We start from the raw sequence: 25,383 nt of genomic DNA on the forward strand, positions 1-25,383 counted from the left end.
AGAGCGGAGCGCTATTCCCTGCAGGCTCGGGGCTTCGCTATTTAGCCGCTGCAATGGCTGCCCGATTGTCCGCTGTTCGTACCGTCGCGCTCTTCACCTCCTTCCAGGGGTTACCTGGCGACCAGGCGAACAGCTTTGGCACCGCCGGGAACCTAGACCTCTAGACACCCTCCAGAGGTTCGTCGGGGGGTTTTCTGCGCCCTAAAACCCCCCTTTTCGGCCAAAATAGCTAGGGCTTTCTCACCGGAAAAAACCCTCGCCTGCCGCGGGAGCCGCGCTCACACCGGAAGTCCATAACTTATCAATATTAGTTCACCCTCCTCCCTGTTACGCTATTGAAGCAATGCAGCCGCGAGCTGCTGGTAGCTTGAAAACAAAACATAATGGGAATGTTGGGACTGTTCCGTGGGAAACAGAGGGACAGTCAATTCATAGTGCAGAGGGCACCGGAATTAGCTCAGAGTGTAATATGAGCTGGACAGGAAGTGTTTGTTCTCTCTCGACTGCAGGAGTATGAAGAGAGCAGTCATGTTTTCTGTAATGCTGCAAAGACAGAAATAAAGGCATGTAAATACGTTTCTGTCTATCTCTTTCCCCTGTCCGGGGGGGGGCAGGAAAGGGGGGGTGTTCTTCTCACGCTGAGAAGGATCACCTATTGCGACCTCTGCCTGGATCTTGCCGGGAAAGCAGACAGGGAGGTCAACAGGAGACCAAGCCGGGTGCCTGGGAGAGTTGCCAGTTTCTCCTGATAAAGGCTTGATTTCCGACATCTGGTAGCATGTAGCCGATGGTTTTGATCCATGAAAGCAACAAGAGAGGTTGATGGATCGTACTTCATCCTCTGCAAGCAGATAAGGAAGATATGGTAGCGTGCGGATGGAAGCTACAAGTACGGCTGAGCACCGGAGGAGGTGTTTTTGCTGAGCAACGGATTCCCTCAAGGTATGGTGATTTTATGGCTGTGAGAGTGAACGCGAATTGAAGCATTCTTCGGTTCACTGAGTGTCTGCTTTTGGATGAAAACAGCACTGAGAGAGAGCCACATTCTTCGCATTCCTGAGTCTTGATAAGCCAGTTGCTAAGCAACGAAATGTCAGTAAAGTGGAAAGTTACTAGCCAACAGAAAAGGGGCTGGGACTGTGAAAGGCTAGAAAAACACTGGCAAAAATTCCAGCGTTTGTTTTGTCTGCTATCTCACTGCTCTTGGAGGGACTTTCAAAACAGCCTGCGTTTAGCTGCAAAGTGCAACGCAGTGAACAGCCAATAGACTCTTGGAATTTTACAGGCTTGAGAGTGAGAGCTGAGGCTTGGATTCAAAATGAATACCAAGAAGGGGGGAGGCTTACCTTACCCACCTCCACTGACTAATGACAATTATGTTGGGATACTGCCAGGGAGATATAGTCCATCATGGCCCCAAGCCGGCTGCCGGACGATCCATCGATCCCTGCAGTCACGCAGCTTCTGGCGACACGAGTTTCCTGGAAATACCTTGCCACATTCCTGGGCTCGTGCACACTCTTTATTAGCAGATAATGCACACAGCAGAAGATGCACAGCAGGAGAGCATATCTACAGACTTTATTTAGATTTCAAGACCCCACCAGTCTTTTGACTGGTGAACCTCAGCCTGTAGTGCATAGTCCCTTTCAAATAGCGGGTTATGCGCTTCAGAGCTTTCCAATCCTGAACCGTAGGATTGTTGGCATGTCTGCTAAGCAGGTTACAGCTTACAGCTATGTCAGGTCTTGAGCATCTAGCAATGAAATTCAACTTGCCTAGAATGCATCTGTACAGCGTTGTGTCAGAAAACACTTCAGCAGTACTGTCCACCTGGTAACCTGTCACCATCGGTGTGTCTGTTGGGTTTGCATCAACCAAATTCAACCTGGTTAACACATCAGCAATTTTCTGTGTTTGGTATACCAGAAAATTACCTGCTTGGTCCCTCTCCACCTGCAGAGAAAGATAGTTGGATACCTCACCAAGATCCTTCATGTCAAAGTGCTCCTTCAGCTGAGCTAGGGTGCTTTGGTACTGTAATGGGATTTGGGGTTGCTTGTGCGTAAACTGCAAACTGCTCCAAGCTATTCGTATAGCTAAAACTTTCCCTGGTTTGACAGCCCTTGAAACGCGACTGTCTTAGTCACTGGCAGAATCCGTCAGTGGGCGGGACCTAAATTTCTTCCAACATAAAAGTTGCTTGACTCCAAGTCTCCTCCTAGATTCTCTGCGTGGAAGCCTTCTGCGCAGCGTGGGCGTGCCAAGCGGAGGTCCTTTGCTCTCTCCGCTGATTTCACTGGAAGAGTCTCTGAGCCTCCCCTCCGCCGTACTCTCAACTTCCCCTTTCTCCCTGGTGTCCCCTGGATTTCCTTCCCCCGTGGACTCTCTCTCTCTCTCCTTGCTAGTTCCCTCCCCTGCGTAACTGGAGCGTCTTACTTCTCCTCTTCCCTCTGATGGCAGTTCCCTGACATCCACCTCCCTCCCAGGGCCCTCCCCCTCTCCCATCCGTTCCTTGGACGGCGATGCGGGAAACCCCGGGAAGGAGCTATCCCCTTCCTCAGAGGATTCAAACACTGCTCTCCATCTGTTGCTATCTCTTTCCGCTGCCCAATCTCCCCAGTCGGATTCCTCTCCTTCGGCTTCCCCTCCTTCCTCCTCTTCTTTTTTTTTTTATAAAAAAATTTATTGGCTTTTCACATTTTATAAAGACATGACACACACAAAAAAGACAAAGACAAAAACATGTATAGTTTCAAAAATCCTACTTTCTTAACCTTGTTCCTTGACTTCCCCCCACCCCCCTTCATGCATCCCAATTCCCATAATTATGTCGGCAAATTATTATTTCTCCTCTTTACCATCTTAATATTACATCTTTTATGAAAAGTAAGTTCTTTCCTAAGTTGGACTCAAATTCCCTTCCATCGATTTCCCATTTTGTATTCGATAAAAGTCATATTAACTAAACCCAAAAGTCATAGGTGTTTTTAAAGTTCTATTTTCCCCTCCCTCCCATCCCCGATTTTCGTCCCTTCCCCAATACGTGTCCAGAATAACAGTTCTTAGCCTGGATTCCTCACATCCGAGGCTTTCAAGTCTCTTTCAGTCCCTCTCCGCCGGTCTTGTTGGTAGTCCTTTATGTTGGTCGTCGAATCTCGAAGGAGTTCTATCCCCATCGAACCAGGTTTTCTTCCCACAAGAGTATTTAAGAACAACTGCTGCAAAAGTTCCACAAGCCATTCATCTTCAGAGTGGAGGCCCCAATCATATTTCTTCTTTGTTTTAAGTTCCTGTATTCCATGTACTCCAGGGGCCTCCTCCTTCATCTTTCGCATCTTTCGCAGATTTGTAATCCATGTGGTCCAAAAGTCTCCTTGCTTATACTCCACTAGTGTAAGCTTCTGGTTGGTACTTTCCATCTGTACTTTCTCCTTTCCTTGTTTAGTCTCCTCCACTTCTTGAGATATCATTTCCAATTCAGCTGCAGATTCTTTCTCATTTAAGTCCTCAATACATTCAGCAGAGCTGCTTATTCCAGAAGGTCGTGAGTTGTTTATTCATAGCCAGACTCTGCTCTTGTAAAATTCCCACCAAATAAAACATTCTTTCGATTTCAGCTAGTAACTTTCCATCCGCAGCCATTGTAATGTCACAGAATTCCCCCTAGAGGGAATCTGGTTACTTAGTAATCTTTTTCCAACAAACCTCTGACTCGTTGTTGTTTCTTTGTTTCCAACAATTTTAGTTCAATTGTAGCTCATTTTAGTCCAGAGAGATCTTAAATAACAATTTTTCAGCTTTAAACTGCCCGTTTGACAGCTTTGACAGCTGTCAAACTCCGTATTCCTCTTCCACAGACTCAAACACAGGACGCTCCCGGGCCCGGGAGGGGGGGGTTGTACACAACAGAAAGAAAACTTCTAAAATTCCACTCTTACACTCCAGCTCAAAATTTCTTTTTGCCAAATCGTGGAAGTTAATATCTTTTTTAACTCACCCCACAAAGGGTAGGCTCTCCAGCTTAGTTCTTCTATTGTTGCTTTAGATTGTCTGCAAAAGGGGGGGTGCGGACTTCCCTTTAACACACACCCCGGTCGTACCGAATTCACGAATAAATATTTTAAAGTCCAAATTCCGCTTTACTCACGGGTTATTTCTTTTCCAGCCGAATTCAGGGAAAAAAGTCAGCGCTCTTCAGCCATGGCACACGGCTTCGCTCCACTGGGGTAGCGGTCTACTCCCAGCACCGCGCCGCTCTCCGTACCCTCTCCGAAGCCTTTAAAAAGGCTCTTCGTGGGTCAGAGGGGGCGTTTAAGGTGCCCACCGAGTCACCAGGTCCGCAGGCATCCGCGCCTGTGGTTTTTAAGGGTCTCTGCGTCGCCGTCGCGGCAAGACCCGTCTCCAGTGGAGCCGATTCCCTCCGGAGCTCGGAGGGAATCCGCCATTAGCTGTTCGCGCTAACCCGGAAGTCCCTCCTTCCTCCTCTTCTGAGGCTGGCCACCCCTCAAACTCTTCTACATCCTCCGTGGTGCCAAATTGCTCACCCCAGAATCTTCCAAGGGGTTTGGGCTTCCTTGGGAACCTGCTATGAAACTCCTCCTGCAGATAGTCATCCCTGATCTCTTCCGCAGGAACCCAAGCGTTTTCCGACTCTGGTTCCCCGTCCCAGGCCACCAAATATTCCACCCTTCTCCCTCTCCACCTTGAATCGAGGATTTCCGCTGCCTGACCACTGAATTCCCTGGTCTGGTTTGGGCACCTTCAATGGTTGCTCGCCTGGCTGCTGTGCCCGCTCTCCTGCAGCCAAGCCTTGCCGTTTCCCTGCTCCTGCTCTCCCCCAGCGGCCCCCACCATTCCTTGCCACGCCTTTCTCTGAGGGCAGACTCTGGCAAAATGTCCTGGCTGTAGGCAGAGAAAACACTTCCTGGTCGTTTTCCCCTCTTTCTTGCGAACTTTGCCGGATTTTGAAACCCCGTGCGCGCGCACTCCTCCAATTTCCATTGGTTCCGCGGGCGGCGCGGGCGGTGCAGGTGGCTCAGGCACGTCTGGAATGCGATTGTCATGCCAACGCTCCGCTCTCCCTTCCCGACTTTCCAGAGCGCGCGCCTCTTGGCGTACTCCCACAGCAAGCGCCATTTTAGTCAGCTGGTCCATCGATTGCGGGCGGGGCGAGTGGGAAAGTTCATCTTTTACCCAAGAGGATAAGCCTTCCTCAAATAGCATTTGTACTGGTTCGGAACCCAGTTCCCACCCGAGTTTGTGGATTAGCATGGCAAATCGTGACCAGTACTCTCTCACTGATTGGTTCCCTTGTTTGCACGCCATCAGCTCCTTGCGTGTCACGCTTTGCTCCACATCACTTGAGAACATATGGTCCATGGCGCTAAAAAATTTCCTCAAGTCCTTTAAGGCGGCATTCTCCGATGCCATTAAGGGCCTAATCCATTCTCTGGCCCCGCCTTCCAGGTGCCCTATCACAAAAGCGACCCTCCCCCCATCATCTACAAAGTCCTCATACTGCAGGTCCAGCGCATATTGCACTTCTGTCTTAAATGCATTATAGTCTCTGGGGTTGCCTGAAAACTTCTGCACTAGTCCCGGTACCTTCCTTGTGATGGGGGAGGGCTTCCCTTGGGCATCCTGAGTCCGCCTTTCATCCAGCCTTGCCGCTAGTATAGCCAGTTGCTGCTCCAACTCTCTGTTTCTCTCTTCGAGCGTTGGTTCCTTCCTGGCCCCCTCTCCAGCGCCTGCTCCTCCAGCTTGACTCATGATGCTGCCTCTGCTGCTCTCCGCACAAGCAACGAGAGGACTGATGGATTGCTGTAATGGGATTTGGGGTTGCTTGTGCGTAAACTGCAAACTGCTCCAAGCTATTCGTATAGCTAAAACTTTCCCTGGTTTGACAGCCCTTGAAACGCGACTGCCTTAGTCACTGGCAGAATCCGTCAGTGGGCGGGACCTAAATTTCTTCCAACATAAAAGTTGCTTCTGTGTGCACCTTCTGTGTGCATCGTGAATGCATCCTGCATGAAGAACTTTGTTAGTTTGTGCAACACAACAAGAATCAGCATTAGACACAGAACAAACCATCGATAAACTTTGCATGCAAAATGTCCTCTTTGCCTTTTCTGATGACACAGACGCTCCTCTTGAAGGAAATCTCAAAACCACGCCCAGTAAGCTGTGGGACACTGAGCAAATTGTCTGCAGCACCTGGAACATATAGTACATCTTTGATGGTAGTGTGCAGACTTGCCAGTCTCACAGTCCCTTCTCCTGCGATTCGCAACGTCTTTCCATCAGCCAGGTGGATCTCACCTTCTTGAGGTTTGAAGGAGATAAAGAGATGGCGGTCTTTTGAGACATGGCGGGTACACCCCGAATCAATAACAAACCTGCCCTGGGCCTTTGGAGCAGTCTTTCTGGCAAGCAAAACCTTGCTTTCCACCGGCGTGGGCTTTTGCAGCTTGCCCCCCTGCTCCTGGCCATCAGACATGCCTTTAGCCTTTGGTGAAGCTGTGCCAGCAAACAAAGCCTTGTTTTCCATTGGCGTGGGCTCTTCACCCTCCCTCTGCTTCTGGCCATCTGCAGGCATATGCCTCTGTTTACTTCTGGCCTTCCGGTATCTGTGAGAATGACCTTGGCTCCCCCTGGAGCAGAGTTCTCAGCTGCCGACTCCTTGGCTCCCCCTGGAGGCTGGAATGCTGCCTGGGATGACATCACAGTCAGCTCCCCCTGCAGCTTGCAACCGGTGCCCTCAGCATCCCTGCATTCACTCGCATTCTGGGAAACAGCCAGGACCTCCGATGCAGTCAAACTCTGGGCTGGGATGACTGGCAGTTGGGCTATCTTCAAAGCATTCCACATCTTACGTGCAGTCACGTTGCCAGCTAAAGTTTTAATTTCCTCCAGAGAGACGGACAAGACTATTATGTCAATGGCCCTCGAATTCTGGGCTCTCCATCTATCTGTCAGAGGAACTGGAGGGGCTTCAGACACAGTATGCCACACTCCAGACTGACGCAGCAAACTCTCACACCATTTTGCCCAGGTTTTATAATTGTGCCGATTTAACTTTGGGCACTCAGCAGCCTCAGTAGCTTGGAAAAACTCCATTCCAGTTCTGTTCTAAATGTTTTTTAACTTCTTCCGTTGTTTCATTTCCTTCCTTATAGATTTCTCTAAAGAACTCAAGAAATCGTTTATTTCTTTAGGGTTGTTTATTATTTTGCCTTTGCACTTAACTCTATTTATAAGCCTTTCTGCCTCTCTCTTCTTTAATTGCCATGCTAATAACCAGGCTCAGGTTCTGTTTCAGGCTGTGTCTCTGTTTCAGGCTCTGGCGCTGTATCAAGCACTGTTGCAGGCTCAGGCTGTGGCACTATGGCTGTAGCTGTGGCTCTGGTTCTGTTTCAGGCTCTGGCACTGTATCAAGCACTGTTTCAGGCTCAGGCTTCTGCTCTTTATTAGGCTTTGTCTCAGTCTTTGGCTCTAGCACTTATTCTAGCTCTATTTCAGGCTCGGCCTATGTCTCAGCCTTTGTCTCTGTTTCACGCTGTTTCTCTGTTTCAGGCTCCGACGCTGTTTCAAGCCCTGTATCTGTCTCTGCCTCTGTTTCAGGCTCTGGCACTCTATTAAGTACTGTTTCTGGCTCTGGCTCTCTTTCAGGCTCTGGTTCTGAATTAGGGTTTTGTTCTGGCTCTGGCTGTGTCTCTGGATCTGGCTGTGTCTCTGCTTCAGGCTCCTATGCTGTATCAAGCACTGTATCAGGCTCTGCCTCTCCCTCTGCCCCTGGCTACATTTAAGCGTCAGGCTCAGTTTCAGACAGTGTCTCTGTTTCAGGATCCAGCACTCTATCAAGCACTATTTCAGACTCAGGCTGTGGATCTCGGCTGTGGTTCTAGGCTCCGTCTGTGGCTCTGTCTGTGGCTCTGGCTCTCTTTCAGGGTCTGGTTCTGAATGAAGATCTGGTTCTGACTCTGATTCAGGGTCTCATGATGGCTCTTCCTCTGCCTCTGACCCAGCTATGTTTCAGGGTCTGGCTCTCTTTCAGGCTCTGGTTCTGAATTAGGGTTTTGTTCTGGCTTTGGCTGTGTCTCTGGCTCTGGCTCCAGCTCCAGCTCCGGCACTGTATCAAGTACTGTTATAGACTCAGGCTGTGGCTCTAGGCTGTGGCTGCAGCTATGTTTTGCGCTCCAGCCCTGCATCAAGCCCTATTTCTGGCTCTGGCTTTCTTTCAGCTCTGGCTCTGATTCATGGTCTCACTCTGACTCTGATTCAGGGTCTAGCTCTGGCTCTGGCTCTGGCACTCGATCAAGGACTGTTTCAGACTCAGGCTGTGGCTGTGGCTCTGCCTCTGTTTCAGGCTCAGGCTCTGTTTGAGGCTGTGTCTCTGTTTCAGGCTCCGGCACTGTATCAAGTACTGTTGCAGACTCAGGCTGTGGCTCGTGGCTGTGGCTGTTGCTCTGGTTCGGGCTGTGGCTCTTTTTCAGTCTCTGGTTCTGAATGAGGGCTTGGTTATGGCACTGATTCAGGGTCTCGCTCTGTCTCTGGCTGTGTCTCTGTTGCACCTCAAACGGTGGTTTGTTGTTGTTGTTGTTGTTTTCTTTTTGGGGTGGGGCGGGGATTATTTTAAGTTTAGCATAATTGTTTCTTGCTTTGTTTTTCTTTTACTATTTTTTTAGGTTATTGTATAGTTTGTATTTTGCTTTTTAAGGGGAAAGGGTCAGGGCTGCCTGGGAGGGGGCCTCAGCCAACAGAATGGCTGGGGCAGGTTCTCTACGGTGGGATGTATTGGAACACCCAATCTCTGTTATCGCGGGTGGGAGGAGCAGTTGCGCTAAGACCAGACCACATCTTTACCGAAGAGCTGGTTCTGACTCTGATTCTGATTCTCTGATTCTGGCTCTCTATCAAGGGCTGTTTCAGACTCAGGCTGTGGCTGTGGCTGTTGCTCTGGTTCTGGCTCTGGCTCTTTCTCAGGCTCTGGTTCTGAATGAGGGCTTGGCTCTGGCACTGATTCAGGGTCTCGCTCTGGCTCTGGCACTCTATCAAGGACTGTTTCAGACTTAGGCTCTGGCTCTGGCTCTGGCTCTGTTTCCATTCTTACAATGGAATGTACACAAAACTAAGAGAGTTTGTGTACTGGTCCAGTAAACGCTTCCGCTGCGCCATCAGCAACGGCTTGCTTTGCAGAGCATTAATTAAGTCCAGTGCAGAGATTCTTGTTGCAGTACAAGCTTCAAAGTCTCAGCAGCAAAGAAATAACGACACAGGGAAGCCTGTCTTTCCAAAGACAGGTTTATTGCAGAAAGATAACAGAAACACCCCCGGAGCTTTCGGACATTTTTGCTTCACGCCCCACACCACGCAGAGAAAACTAACACTCTTTATATACTGAGCAACTTAACAACTTAACGAGCTTGACTACTTAAAGTTACATGACATTGCTAACTTGCCAGCGTTTTAGGTTTCACACCCTAACACCCCATCTCGCTGGCAATACAAAGAACAAAATTACTTCAGACCCATTTCTTCACAAAAGTTTTCATGCCGCTGAAACCTAAGCGGTTTTGTAAAACCATCAGCTTGATTTTCATGACTGGGACAGTAATTTAATTTAACAATTCCTGCTTTTACCGTTTGACAAACATTTTGAAAGCGGATATCCAAATGTTTTGTACGACCTTTAAACTGCCCATTTTGTGCTAACTTAAGACACGGTTGATTATCACCCCATACAGTGATTGGAATGATGGCCTTTTCATACATCTCTTGTGCCAAGCATTTGTAAAATTCTAGATCTCTACATAACTCAGATAAGGCACAGAACTCAGCTTCTGTTGACGACAAAGTAATCAGGTTCTTTTTTTTTTAAAAAAAATATTTTTTATTGCTTTTCTCAGGTACAGAAATAAAGTCAGATACATAAGAAAAAAGAAAAAGAAAGAAAGAAAAAGAATCCATCTTTTCAAAACATTTTTTCATCACCAACCGGACTTCCCCACATCCCCCTCATCCTGCATTCTTTATAATAAAGATGTCAACAAATTATTATCTTGTTTCATGTATTCTTTGTACTTTCAAATAGTTATGTTTTAGGTTTAAAATACTTAATAGCAATTTGCTTTTATCTTGGTATAAATATAATGTCATTTTAAACCTTAGTCCCTTCATATTTATGATCTAATTTCCCATACCGCCAAATCATGTTGCTGAAGCTGGGTTTTTCAAATCATGCAAATTTTTAACATTCATATAACTTGTAATATTTTTGTAAATAGTCCTTAAACTTTTTCCAATCCTCCTCCATTGTTTCTTCTCCCAAATCTCGGATTCTGCCGGTCATTTCAGCCAGTTCCATATAATCCAATAACTGCGTCTGCCACTCTTCCAGAGTGGGTAAATCTTGTGTCTTCCAGTATTTTGCAATGAGAATTCTTGCTGCTGTTGTTGCATACATAAAAAAAATTCTATCTTTCTTTAGCACCTTCCGGCCAACAATGCCCAGGAGGAAGGCCTCTGGTTTCTTAGGAAAGGTGTACTTGAACACCTTTTTTAACTCATTGTAAATCATTTCCCAGAAGGCCTTCACTTTTGGACAAGTCCACCAGAGGTGAAAGAATGTCCCTTCAGCCTCCTTACATTTCCAACATTTATTATCAGACAAATGATATATCTTAGCAAGCTTGACTGGGGTCATGTACCACCTATATATCATTTTCATAATATTCTCTTTCAGGGCATTACATGCCGTGAATTTCATACCAGTGGTCCATAACCTTTCCCAGTCTTCAAACATAATGTTGTACCCAATGTCCTGAGCCCATTTTATCATTGCTGATTTGACTGTCTCATCCTGAGTGTTCCATTTAAGCAGCAAGTTATACATTCTCGAAAGTACCTTGGTCTTTGGTTCTAACAATTCTGTCTCTAGTTTCGATTTTTCCACCTGGAAACCTATTTTTTTGTCCAACTTAAAAACCTCTTGAATTTGAGCATAGTGAAACCAATTTTGCACCTTGTTCTTTAGTTTTTCAAAACTCTGCAGTCTTCAAGTTTCTCCAACTTTTTCTATAATTTCCCCATATTTTAGCCAACCAACCTCCATATTGGGTTTTTTCCAGGCCTTGGCCTCTGCTGGTGATAGCCCCCTCGGAGTCTTACTCTCTAATAAGTCCTTGTACTTTGTCCAGACCATAAATATTGATTTTCTGACAATATGATTTTTAAACATTTTATGAACCTTTGCCTTGTTGTACCACAAATATGCATGCCCACCAAAAGCATTATCAAACCCTTCCAGATCTAGGACATCAGTGTTCTCAAGAAGTAACCAATCTTTCATCCAACTGAAGGCCGCAGCTTCATAGTATAATCTCAGGTCTGACAGGGCAAACCCCCCTCTTTCTTTTGAATCGGTTAATATTTTAAACTTTATCCGGGGCTTTTTGCCCTGCCAAACAAACCTTGATATATCCTTCTGCCACCTTCCAAAACATTCCACTCTGTCCACAATCTGTAGGGTTTGAAACAAAAATAACATTTTCGGCAATACATTCATCTTTATGGCTGCGATTCTACCCAACAAGGAAAGTTTCAGTCTTGACCAAATTTCCAAATCTTTTTTGATTTCCGACCAACATTTTTCATAATTGTCTTTAAATAAATTCAAGTTTTTAACAGACAAATGAACCCCCAGGTATTTCACTTTTTTTACCACACTTAATTCTGTCTCTTTCTGAAACCCATCTGTTTCTGATGATGTCAAGTTTTTTCCCAAAACCTTAGTTTTTTGCTTATTCAACTTAAATCCCGCCACCCGACCAAACTCATGAATCAATTCTAAAGCTCTTTTTGTACTAGATTCTGGCTCCTGTAATGTTAAAACCAGGTTCTGTTTCTTGGATCTCCACCCAATCAGAGAGTTACCAAATTTTATTACACAGCCATACACTGATTTTCTATCCTTTAAATTTGCCAAATCACTATCTGCCCAACAAGTAATCTGTGCTTGTCCTTCCGAAGATAATTCAAGGCAAAAATCTTTGGTGTATTGTAAATATCTTAACAGTCTTTGAATTCCTTTCCATGCATTTACACTAGGTTTCGAAGCTTCTCTGCTGAGTAAGTTAACAGCGTAAGCAATATCTGGTCTACTCCATTGCGAAAGATGAAGTAAGCTTCCCAGTGCTGACTGAAAGATTTCAGCACGCTTGAATTCAGCACTATCCATGAACTCATTGTCTTTTACAAAACCCATTTCCATTGGTGTTCTAACACCTGCACACTCCGTCATGTTAAACTTTTTCAACATTTGCAATATCTTGCCTTTTTGATTCAGTAGAAAACTGCCATTTTTGGTCCTATCTATCTGAACACCAAGATAGACCTTCACATCACCAAGATTCTTAACTTTGAAGTGTTTATTTAACTCTTTGGCTAGTTTTTTTACTTGTTCTTGTGTCTTTGAAGTATAAATCAGGTCATCTACATAAACAAGCAAAGATTCTTGAGCATCTCCTGAACTTCTGAAATATAAGCAATTGTCAGCCTTGCTCCTGCTAAAACCAATGCCTACCAAAACGTCATTCAAACACTCATTCCAATTATGAGCAGATTGCTTGAGTCCATAAATAGATTTATGTAGTTTCCATACCTGATTTGATTTACCAACTTTCAATCCTGGCGGTAGCTCCATATAGAGCTCTTCAGCCAAGTCTGAATGAAGATAAGCTGTAGAGACATCAATTTGATTCACTTTGAACCCTTTCTGAGCAGCAACTGCTAATAGTGCCCGTAGGGTTTCACTCCTTGAAGTGGGTGCATAGACTTCGGAATAATGTAACCCCTTTCTTTGCGTAAAACCTCGAGCTACAAGCCTTGCTTTGTACTCTGGTTTCCCCATCGCTGTTGTCTTTATCCTGTACACCCACCTACAACTTACTGCCTTGGTACCTTCTGGCAGTTTGGTGATGGAAAACACACCCAGTTCTTTCATAGAATTCAACTCCTTTTGCATGGCCTCACGCCACCTACTGGCCTCCTCCTGGGGTAATTGCTCAACCTCCTCAAAACTTTCAGGTTCGCAATTTGCCAAACCAGCCCAAACACTAATAGCTTGGTACCTTTCAGGAGGTTTACCTTTGTTGATACGCTTAGAACGCCTTAACAGTTCCTGCGATGTTCCTTCAGTTTCCCCCTCTGACCCAGAATCACTAGTCGTCACCTGTTTGTCACTAGTAGTTGAAGAACTTTCTGATTCTGACTTTACACGTCTCTCTTGCTGTACAGGTGAACTTTTAGAGCTAGAAGATTCTGACTTTACAGACTTGGGTGAACTAGACGATTTCTCACCCTCGTCCTCAGACTCAAATTCCTCAGTCTGTTCTGGAACTAACACCTGCCCTGGGGCCTGAGTTTCATTGTTACTGTTCACCACATCAAATAGTATGTCAGGATTTCCAGGAATTTTATTCCAACCATCCTGTTCACAAAATTCCGCACTTCTGCTGATTGTGATTTTCGTTTGATTGCCTTCTACATTCACAAATCTCCAACCTTTTGTGTTTGCTTGATAACCACAGAAAAACATTTCTTTAGACCTAGGATCGCCTTTCCTACGTTGTGCCCTAGGCACCAGCACATAAGCACGACATCCAAAAACTCTTAGATGATCAATTTTTGGTTTTTCCCCAAATAGCATTTTCTGCAGCCTCTCAGTTCCTTTAAGAGGTGGATTTACGACCAAGCCGGTCTTCTCTCATCCGAAAGCTGCTTTCACTTTCTCTGCACACAATACAGCTGTAGAAACATAGAAGGAGCCATAACCTAAGAGAGTTTGTGTACTGGTCCAGTAAACGCTTCCGCTGCGCCATCAGCAACGGCTTGCTTTGCAGAGCATTAATTAAGTCCAGTGCAGAGATTCTTGTTGCAGTACAAGCTTCAAAGTCTCAGCAGCAAAGAAATAACGACACAGGGAAGCCTGTCTTTCCAAAGACAGGTTTATTGCAGAAAGATAACAGAAACACCTCCGGAGCTTTCGGACATTTTTGCTTCACGCCCCACACCACGCAGAGAAAACTAACACTCTTTATATACTGAGCAACTTAACAACTTAACGAGCTTGACTATTTAAAGTTACATGACATTGCTAACTTGCCAGCGTCTTAGGTTTCACAACCTAACAAAAACAATAATCCTTTCTATATAAATTTCCCAATACATTCTGAAAGCATAATAAATCCTTAATTGTTGACCACCTCCTTTTAGTTCCTTTATCACTCGAATGCTAGCACGGAATCAAAACTATTATTGTATTTTTGAACGTATCTTGTATAACCATCCCATTTTTCTGCATATTTTTGCTTTGAGATTCCTCTGAGTTTGCTAGTCAATTGAGCCGTCTCCACCAATTCCTGTAATTTGATTTGCCAATCTGTTATTTTTGGAGCCTCGTGATCTTTCCATCCCTTGGCCACAAGTATACGAGCTGCTGCGGTTGCATACAAGAATACCTCTCTTAGATTTTTTGGGATCTCTTTATCTAAAATACTTCATAGAAATGCCTCTGTTTTTTTCGTAAAAGTTGTCCCCATCATCTTTTTTAATTCATCGTATATTCCCCCCCCCAAAAAAAAAATCTTAATCTTTTCACACATCCACCACATGTGGCTCATGTCACCGTTATTTCCTCCGCATCTCCAACAAGCATTCGGCAATTTTTTATACAATCTTGATCATCTGGAAGGAGTGAGGTACCACCTATGAGCCATTTTCATCATGTTCTCTCTTATATTATAGCTGGCTGTAAATTTCAAATTTACATTCCATCAGTTTCCCCCATCTTTTAGCATAATTGGACGGCCCACATCTTGGGCCCACTTTATCATTGAAGCCTTAACCTCCTCATCCATTACTTTGTAGTCTAAAAGAAGTCTATACATTTTTGCGATTATTTTGGTTTTACTATTCAGTAGTTCTCTTTCAAATCTTGAAGGCTCTTTTTCAAAACCTATCTGCTTATCCTGTCTGAACACTTCATTCACCTGGAAGTAATCTGAGAGTCTGAAATTGACTATTAACAATGTGTATTTGGTTCCTGATTTAAAGTTCAATCTGCTGAGTGTTTCGCAGATCACAAAGAAAGGACTGACTTTGTCCTATGATAGAGAAAGCTGCAAAATCTTCAAAGATGGAGAGCTGTATCTTTCTGCCAGAGAGAAAGATGGACTGTATTTGTTGACTTTTGATCAAAGTTATTGCATAAATTGTAATGCATCTGAATCTAACATGATTTCTCTTGCAGGTATGACGAAGGACGTCAAGAAGGCGACCGAGGTTGACAGGGCATTTCAGCGAGTGTATGCTGATGTGATTGGTCCTCTAGCACCATCTAGAGGCAATGCAAGATATTATCTTGTGTGTGTGGATTATTTCTCTCATTATGTGTGGGTATATATATTGCAGAAACCAAAAGAAGCCTTAGAAATGTTTAAAGAGTTTTGTGACAAGGTTAAAAATCTTCATGATGCTAACATTGATTGTCTTTTCACAGATGAAAAGCCAGTTTTTCTTTTACAGGATTTTCAGGATTTCCTGGATAAGAAAGGGATAAGGCACAAGACAGCTCTTTCAGCAGATGCATGGAGCAAAAGTGTCTGTGTGCAAGTGAACAAAGAATTGCAAAATGGCATGAAGGCGCAATTGCTGAGTTCACATTTGCCACATGAGTATTGGGCGGAGTGGTTAATGTGTTTTTGTTACAGTTGGATGAGAAAGGTTTCAAAAGATTTAGGAAGTTCTCCTTTTGAAAAGCTTTTCCACAGAAAACCTTCTGTTGCCCATTTTAAGGTTTTTGGGTCTCATGTAAAGACTGAAGCTCCAGGTGGAGTAAAGAATGCTAGAGGAATTTTTGTGGGTTATGAAAAAGGTCTCTACAGAGTAATTTTGTCTGAATCTGGTCAGGTGATTCTCACGAAATTTCTAGAGAGTGCTCCTGAACGGAGAGAGTAATTGCTCCCACATTTCCCACAGAGGACAATTCAGATGATGATGGTGATTTTACTGATTACAGTGGTACTGAGAGTAACAGTGATAGCTCGGAGAGCTCAGTTGACACAGTCATTGAGAGGAAGTCTCACAAAATGGCTAGACCTTCACAGGTGAAGGATGAACCACTGTTTACTATTGGAACTGGTTCTCCAAAGAGTCCTGAGACTGAACCAGTGAGCAGAGAGGATCAGCACCTCATACGTAGGTCTGAGAGAGTTACAAAGGGTGTACCACCCAAGAGGTATTCAAAAGAGTTTGCTAACTCAGCTGTTGCATGTGTTACTATTGTTAACAACTCAAGACAGGTTGAAGCTGTGTCTAAGTCAGAGACAAAGACACAACAGAGAGTTGCTAAGCGTAACACTACATTCCCTAGCCAAGGAAATGCAGATGCACTCATTCCTTGGAAGCCAGACAACCAGAGAGGTACACTGGGGAAACCAGTGGTGGGTAGTTCCAAGGGTGGAACTGAAACAACAGGGGAGTGTTATATGTATAACAACTGTTTGTTTTCTTCTCTGGATCACGCTTTGCTCGCAGCGCACATTGATTCATATGGGGGAGTATGTTACGATATTGAAGCAATGCAGCCGCGAGCTGCTGGTATCTTGAAAACAAAACATAATGGGAATGTTGGGAATGTTCAGTGGGAAACAGAGGGACAGTCAATTCACAGTGCAGAGGGCACCGGAATTAGCTCAGAGTGTAATATGAGCCGGACAGGAAGTGTTTGTTCTCTCTCGACTGCAGGAGTATGAAGAGAGCAGTCATGTTTTCTGTAATGCTGCAAAGACAGAAATAAAGGCATGTAAATACGTTTCTGTCTACCTCTTTCCCCTGCCCGGGGGGGGGGGGCAGGAAAGAGGGGGGGTGTTCTTCTCACACTGAGAAGGATCACCTATCACGACCTCTGCCTGGATCTTGCCGGGAAAGCAGACAGGGAGGTCAACAGGAGACCAAGCCGGGTGCCTGGGAGAGTTGCCAGTTTCTCCTGATAAAGGCTTGATTCCTCACACTCCCCCCCCCCTAATATTGTGTTATTTCTCTTTGAAGTTGTTGCTTTTTTTAGCAGCGATTGCTTCTAGTGGAGAGTTGCATCTTGGGGTTTTCTGTTCCAAATATCTTTTGTATTTTCCCCATACCTTATGTATAGCATTTCTTATTATATGATTTGAAAAACTCCTATGTGTCTTTATTTTCCCATAATTAAGATAGCCATGCCACCCAAAACGGGTGTCATGACCTTCTAGATCTAAAATATCCCAATTTTTTAATAAATACCAATCTTTCAACCAGAGAAGACATGAGGCTTCGTAATATAGCTTCAAATCCGGTAACCCGTAGCCACCTCTTTCTACAGTATCTATTAATATCTTATGCTTTACTCTTGGTCTTTTACCCTTCCACAAAAATTTAGAAATTTCTTTTTGCCACTTGTTGATACTGCTGGTCTTTCCCGTAATTGGAATCGTTTGGAATAGAAAGAGTAGCTTCGGTAAAACTATCATTTTAATTACCGAAATACGGCCCAGGAATGATAAATTTAACCTTGTCCATGTCTCCAACTGTCTTTTGATATCTTTCCAACAATTGGGATACTGCCAGGGAGACAAAGTCCATCATGGCCCCAAGCCGTCTGCCGGACGATCCATCGATCTCCCGTAAGCACGCAGTATCAGCAATTAGCGACATGAGTTTCTAGAAAATATCTTGCCACATTCTAGAGCTCATGCACACTCTATCAGCAGATAATGCACAGCAAAAGTCGCACTCAGGAGACCATTATTTACAAGTTTTATTCAGAGTTGATCAGAACAAAGAAAGGCATGACTGCCTGCGTCAGTGTCTCCAGACACAGAGAGTGAGAAAACGAAAGCAAAAGACACAACAGAAACATCCTGTGAAAACAGGAAATACGCAGGCTGTGACACAAACATCCTGCTGCCTTTTAAGGTGGAACGGAAATATCCTAACAATCTTCATATAAGTTAATATTCTTTGGTGTTATCCATAATCCTAAATACTTGATTTTGGGGTAGATTTTAATGTGTATTATTTGTTCTAATTCCGCTTTTTCATCTGGCAACATATTTTTAACTAATAGTTTTGTCTTGTTTAAATTCAATTTGGACCCCGCAAATTTACCGTAGCCATATATTATTTCCAACGCCTTTCTTAAACTCTGTTTTGGTTGCTCCGCAGTTATAATTAAATTGTCAGCAAATGCCCTCATTTTGTAACTTCTATTTCCCAGCATAATCCCTTTTATTTCTTTTTCTTCCCTAATTTGTTTACGTAAAACTTCCAATGTTAATATGAAAATTAAGGGGGATAGTGGGCGACCTTGTCTGACCCCTTTACTGATTTCACACTCCTGTGATAAATTTCCATTGATTATGATTTTAGCCTTTTGTTTTGATTATATTGCTTCAATCCCTTTTATATACTGTATACCAAAATCCATATGGTGTAACCTTTCATAAATTTCCAGGATACCCTGTCGAAAGCTTTTTCTGCATCTATAGCCATTAAGACTGCCTTCTTTTCTATTCTTAAGTCTAAATACGCTAATAAGTTTATAATGTTTCTAGTGTTGCTATAAATGTGCCTCCCAGGCAAAAAGCCAGCTTGGTCATTGTGTATCATCATCTGGAAGCCTTTTTTTGATCTTTCGGCTAAAATATTTGCACATAATTTATAATCGTTATTTAGAAGTGCGATAGGCCTATAGTTGTTAATACGTAGATTGTCCGTTCCCTGTTTTGGAATTAATGCACTAAGGCTGTCTTTCCAAGAATCCGGCATGGTTCCGTCTTTGAAGATGTTGTTCATGATACTTCTTAATGGGTCAGACAGTAAGTCCTCCATTTTTTTATAATATATTGCTGGTAGGCCGTCTGGCCCTGGTGGCTTTCCTATCTTTGCTTCCTTAATTGCTCTTTGCATTTCGTACGATGTAATAGGGGCATTCAACAGTTCTTTTTGTTCTTTAGTAAGTTTCGGAAGACAGTTCTGTTCTAAATGTTCTTTAACTTCTTCTGTTGTTTCATTTCCTTCCTTATAGATTTCTCTAAAGAATTCGAGAAATTGTTTCTCTATTTCTTTAGGGTTGTTTATTATTTTGCCTTTGCACTTAACTCTATTTATAAGCCTTTCTGCCTCTCTCTTCTTTAATTGCCATGCTAATAACCAGGCTCAGGTTCTGTTTCAGGCTGTGTCTCTGTTTCAGGCTCTGGCGCTGTATCAAACACTGTTGCAGACTCAGGCTGTGGCACTATGGCTGTAGCTGTGGCTCTGGTTCTGTTTCAGGCTCTGGCACTGTATCAAGCACTGTTTCAGGCTCAGGCTTCTGCTCTTTATTAGGCTTTGTCTCAGTCTTTGGCTCTAGCACTTATTCTAGCTCTATTTCAGGCTCGGCCTGTGTCTCAGCCTTTGTCTCTGTTTCACGCTGTTTCTCTGTTTCAGGCTCCGACGCTGTTTCAAGCCCTGTATCTGCCTCTGCCTCTGTTTCAGGCTCTGGCACTCTATCAAGCACTGTTTCTGGCTCTGGCTCTCTTTCAGGCTCTGGTTCTGAATTAGGGTTTTGTTCTGGCTCTGGCTGTGTCTCTGGATCTGGCTGTGTCTCTGCTTCAGGCTCCTATGCTGTATCAAGCACTGTATCAGGCTCTGCCTCTCCCTCTGCCCCTGGCTACGTTTAAGCGTCAGGCTCAGTTTCAGACAGTGTCTCTGTTTCAGGATCCAGCACTCAGGATCCAGCTGTGGCTGTGGATCTCGGCTGTGGCTCTAGGCTCCGTCTGTGGCTCTGTCTGTGGCTCTGTCTGTGGCTCTGGCTCTCTTTCAGGGTCTGGTTCTGAATGAAGATCTGGTTCTGACTCTGATTCAGGGTCTCATGATGGCTCTTCCTCTGCCTCTGACCCAGCTATGTTTCAGGGTCTGGCTCTCTTTCAGGCTCTGGTTCTGAATTAGGGTTTTATTCTGGCTCTGGCTGTGTCTCTGGCTCTGGCTCCAGCTCCAACTCCAGCTCCAGCTCCGGCACTGTATCAAGTACTGTTATAGACTCAGGCTGTGGCTCTAGGCTGTGGCTGCAGCTATGTTTTGCGCTCCGACCCTGTATCAAGCCCTATTTCTGGCTCTGGCTCTGGCTTTCTTTCAGCTCTGGCTCTGGCTGTGATTCATGGTCTCACTCTGACTCTGATTCAGGGTCTCGCTTGGCTCTGGCACTCTATCAAGGACTGTTTCAGACTCAGGCTGTGGCTGTGGCTCTGCCTCTGTTTCAGGCTCAGGCTCTGTTTGAGGCTGTGTCTCTGTTTCAGGCTCCGGCACTGTATCAAGTACTGTTGCAGACTCAGGCTGTGGCTCTAGGCTGTGGCTGTGGCTGTTGCTCTGGTTCGGGCTGTGGCTCTTTTTCAGGCTCTGGTTCTGAATGAGGGCTTGGGGCGGGGATTATTTTAAGTTTAGCATAATTTTTTCTTGCTTTGTTTTTCTTTTACTTTTTTTTAGGTTATTGTATAATTTGTATTTTGCTTTTTAAGGGGAAAGGGTCAGGGCTGTCTGGGAGGGGGCCTCAGCCAACAGAATGGCTGGGGCAGGTTCCCTACGGGGGGATGTATTGGAACACACAATCTCTGTTATCGCGGGTGGGAGGAGCAGTTGCGCTAAGACCAGACCACGTCTTTACTGAAGATCTGGTTCTGACTCTGATTCTGATTCTCTGATTCTGGCTTGTTGTGTGTAGTGAAGGGTTAACCTTCTGTGCCTCAAGCCTTAGAGGAGGCGCTTACAAGGGAAGTAAGCCAGGATGTGATGAAAGCAGCTTGGAATGCTGTGAGCTGAGTGGGAACCGAAAGCAGTTCAGCCGCTGCACTGAGAGAGAAGGACGCAGAGAAAATGCAGCTTGAATCTGATGGTCTTTATGAATTGTAAACACACTATATTTGAGCAAATAAAGGGATAGTAGGACAGAAGAAACGTGTGGGACTTGTTTACTGCTCTCTCGACACACCCCGCTGTGTACTTCTGCTAATTGCTTTACGATCTACAGAGGCTCCCAGGGGAAGCGTGGCTGGGCGCCGAACAATAAAGCAATAAATCTACCAAACATGGTTATGGGTGAACGTGAAGCGTGTGAGAAAGGGCTTGGAAGACTTTAAAAGGACTGAACGTCAGCTTGATCGACTGCCAAGGCTTCAAAGAGAGCAGAGGGCAGATCGGAGGAGGCTGACGGAGTGGGAGCTGGGAGCCACGTCGTCCGGAGTGCCCGGTTTGGCTGCAGAGTGAGTACTTTTGCAAGAGGCCAACAGAAGGGAAGGGAAGCAATGGCTCAGCCCCGTGCACATGGCTTTGAGTTTAAACTGCCATGTCAGAAACTGACTAGCCAAAATTGGCTGCAGTGGAGCTTTCAAGTGGAGCTTTTGCTGGTGGGGGAGCAGCTTTGGGACGTAGTGCAGCCTCCACAGAATGCAGCTGTTAAAGCAGAGGCTAAGAGGGCTGCAGAGCAAAGTGAAGTTGAGAAGTGTGTGCTTGCTTTTTTGGCAGAAAATGTGGATGCTCAGCTGGTGCCAGTTGTCCTGGGTGCAAAAAGGCCAGAGGCCGCTTGGCTAGCACTCCGAGAAGCTTGTGGAGCTGGGGTGGGAAGCAAGGGCCGAGAAGTGGCTGCATCCGAAAGGGAGAGGCAAGATGGCGCCAGCCACATTCTTGAGAGCCGATACACAGCTGGGAGGAGCTGGGAGCCCCCACAGGGGGGCGAAGCTGTGAAGGTCGTGGGCAAGTCTTCCTGCCGGGGGGGAGTCTGTTGCCGTGACAACCAGAGAGGACATCTTCAGAAGCCCCAAGGAGGGGGGTAGTGAGAAAATTGTTGCCCTGACGACCCAGGAATGTCAACAGCAAGACTTTCTTACTGTAATAATCGACAGTGGAGCCGCCAACTCGCTGGTGCCATCTAGCGGTCTTTTGAGAAATTGCAGGACTGTAAAAACTCAGAAATTTGTGACGATCGCGGATGGAAGCAGAAAAAGACTAACAGAGACAGGCTTTTTCTTCTGTCCCTTCCTTAAGCATGAAGTCAAAGCTTTTGCGGTAACAGTTTGTTAAGTGTGCATGACCTACTAGTTGATGGTTTTCATGTCTCTTTTGCAGGTGACAAATGTGAATTTTCCAAAGATGGGAATCACATGTACACAGTGCAGTCTAAAGATAATTTGTTTGCTGTAAATGTGCCTTTTTCCACAGGAGAGGATGACACCGAAGATGCGAAGGGCCAATGTGTGAATGTGGCGCCTCACCATGGTTGTTCACATATTTGGCACCGACGCTTTGCCCATTTGAATTGGAGATATCTTCAGAAAGCACCAGAGCTGACACAAGGGTGCAAATTTAATGTTTGTGACAAATTTTTAGATTGCAATGCATGTAAACAGGCAAAAATTGTGACATGCTCATATCCAAAGTCAGAGAGGCAGACCACACAACCCTTTGAATTAATTCATTCAGATTTGTGTGGACCCATGTCAGTTGAGTCACTGGGAGGATCAAAGTATTCTCTGCTTTTGATTGATGATTTTTCGAGGTCTGCTTGGACCGTCTCTCTGAAAACGAAAGGGGAGGCGGCTAAAATGATCAGGGATTGGATCACCGCAGTTGAGGTAACCTTTTCCACCAAAGTTCGTGGTTTTCAAAGTGACGGAGGTTCTGAATTCACTGGTTCTGCTTTACAGGATTTCTTTAGGGAGAAGGGGATTAGCCACCGTTTGACCGCTCCTTACTCTCCGCAACAGAATGGGGTCGCAGAGAGAAGGAACAGGACGGTGGAGGAAGCTGTGTCTGCGATCCTGTGGGACGCAGGGCTACCCCAGAAATATTGGTCTGAGGCCTGGCGCTACGTTGTTCATACGCAGAATAGAGTGTACAACTCTAGTGTAGGAAATACGCCGTATTTCTTACTGCATGGAAAGAAGCCCAAGGTACACTACCTCCTGTCAGGATTCCAGCTGGGGTCAGAGGTGAACTGGCCTCACTCCAGGCATTCGGCTGGAATCCTTGTTGACCTTCCGTCTGCGTCTCCCGGCAGGCAAGGTCGTAAATCGGCAATCCTCCTCAAACATGAGGAGAACACACCCTCCTCCTTCTCTCCCTCCCTGCACTCCCCCCGGGGGGGGGAGAAAGACAGACAGGAGTCCTTTTTACATGTTTTATTCCTGTCATTCAGCAGTACAGAGAAAACGTGTTTGTACCCTCCAGACTCCGGCAGTAGAGTCTCCGCTCCACCCCTGCACTTCCAGTACAGGTCAGATGACACTCTGAGCTAACATCCGGTGCTCAGTACGGAGAATGGACAGCCCCCTTTCTCCACTAGTACAGTTGCAGACATCAACATCCTGTTTTGCTTTCCAGCCACCTGCAGCTGGCTTTTGCATTGCTGCTTTTTCCTGACAACCTCCCCCAAAAGCATCAATGGGCAAAACATGATCCAGAGAAAAGAACAAACAGTTGTTATACATATGGCAGTCCCCTGTTGTTTCAGTTCCACCCTTGGAACTCCCCACCACTGGTTCCACCAGTGTACCTCTCTGGTTGTCTGGCTTCCAAGGAATGAGTGCTTCTGCATTACCTTGGCTGGCAGCCCTCTGTCGTGTCTTTGTCTCTGACTTAGACACTGCTTCAACCTGTTTTGAGTTGTTAACAATAGCAACACATGCAACAGCTAAGTTAGCAAACTCTTTTGAGTACCTCTTTGGTTGTACACCCTTTGTAACTCTCTCAGACCTGCGTATGAGGTGCTGATCCTCTCTGCTCACTGGTTCAACCTCTGGACTTTGTTGAGAACCAGATCCAATTGCAAACAGTGGTTCCTCCTTCACCTGTGAAGGTCTATCCATTGTGTGAGATTTCCTCTCAATGACGGTTACAACTGAGCTCTCTGAGCTATCACTGTCATCATCAGTACCACTGTAATCTGTGAAATCATCATCATCTGAATTGTCCTCTGTGGGAAATGTGTTTACTATTACCCGCTCCTGTTCTGGAGCACTCTCTAGAAACTTTGTGAGAATCACCTGACCAGATTCAGACAAAATTACTCTGTAGAGACCCTTTTCATATCCCACAAAAATGCCTCTCGCATTCTTTACTCCACCTGGAGCATCTGTTCTCACATGAGACCCGAAAACCTTAAAATAGGCAACAGAAGGTTTTCTATGGAACAGCTTCTCAAAAGGAGAACTTCCCAACTCTCTTGAGACTCTTCTCACCCACACGTGAACATAGGACAATAGCGACTCCGCCCAATATTCATGTGGCAAATGTGAACTCAGCAATTGCGCATGCATCCCCTTTTGCAATTCTTTGTTCACCCTCACACAGACCCCCCTGTTCCACGCTTCGGCTGAAACAGCAACTTTGTGGTCTATGCCTTTTCCATCCAGGAACATCTGAAACTTCTGTAACAGAAAAATTGGCTTCTCATCTGTGAAGAGACAGTCAATGTTAGCATCATGCATATTCTTAACCTTGTCATAAAACTCCTGAAACCTTTCTAAGGTTTCTTGTGGTTTTTCCATCATAAAAACCCAAGAATAATTAGTAAAACAATCCACACACACAAGGTAAAATCTTGCACCGCCTCTAGATGGCTCTAGAGGACCAATCACATCAGCATACACCCGCTGAAATGCTCTGTCGACCTTCTTGGTCACCTTCCTGGTGCTCACACCTGCAAGAGAGATTACGTTAGAATCAGAGGAATTACATTTCATGTAATCACTTTGATCAAAAGTCAACAAATACAGTCCATCTTTCTCTCTGGCATTAAGATACAGTTCTCCATCTTTGTAGATCTTGCAGCTCTTAGCATCATAGGACAGTTTCAGTCCTTTCTTTGCAATCTGCAACACACTCAGCAGATTGAACCGCAGTTCTGGAACCAGGTAAACCTTGTCTATAGTCAAGTTCAGACTCTCAAGATACACAGTCCCAATCCCGGTCGCTTCCAGCTCCTGACCGTTGGCCTGTTTCACAGCGAAGCTTTGCTTCTTTAACGTTGAAAACAGTTCTCTGTGCGGGCACATATGAACCGTCGCTCCAGTTTCGATTACAAACGAGTTCCCAACATCTGGCGTGGTTCCTTTCACCATCAAAGCCTTTGCAGGTTTCACCTGGCACTTGGTACGGCTTTTGCCTGACGCCTCAGGCTTCGTAGAGCTGCTCTTTGCTCCTCTTGGCTGGCGTGGCTTCTTACAGTTCCTCTGTAGATGCCCAGTCTGTCCACAATTGTAACATCGGACAGCGCTCAATGGTACAGCACGCTCTCCAGTAGCATCATCAGTGGGGGAG

The sequence above is a fragment of the Podarcis vaucheri genome (genome assembly GCF_965113315.1).
Source record: "Podarcis vaucheri genome assembly, chromosome: W".
NCBI classification, from domain to species: Eukaryota; Metazoa; Chordata; class Lepidosauria; order Squamata; family Lacertidae; genus Podarcis; species Podarcis vaucheri.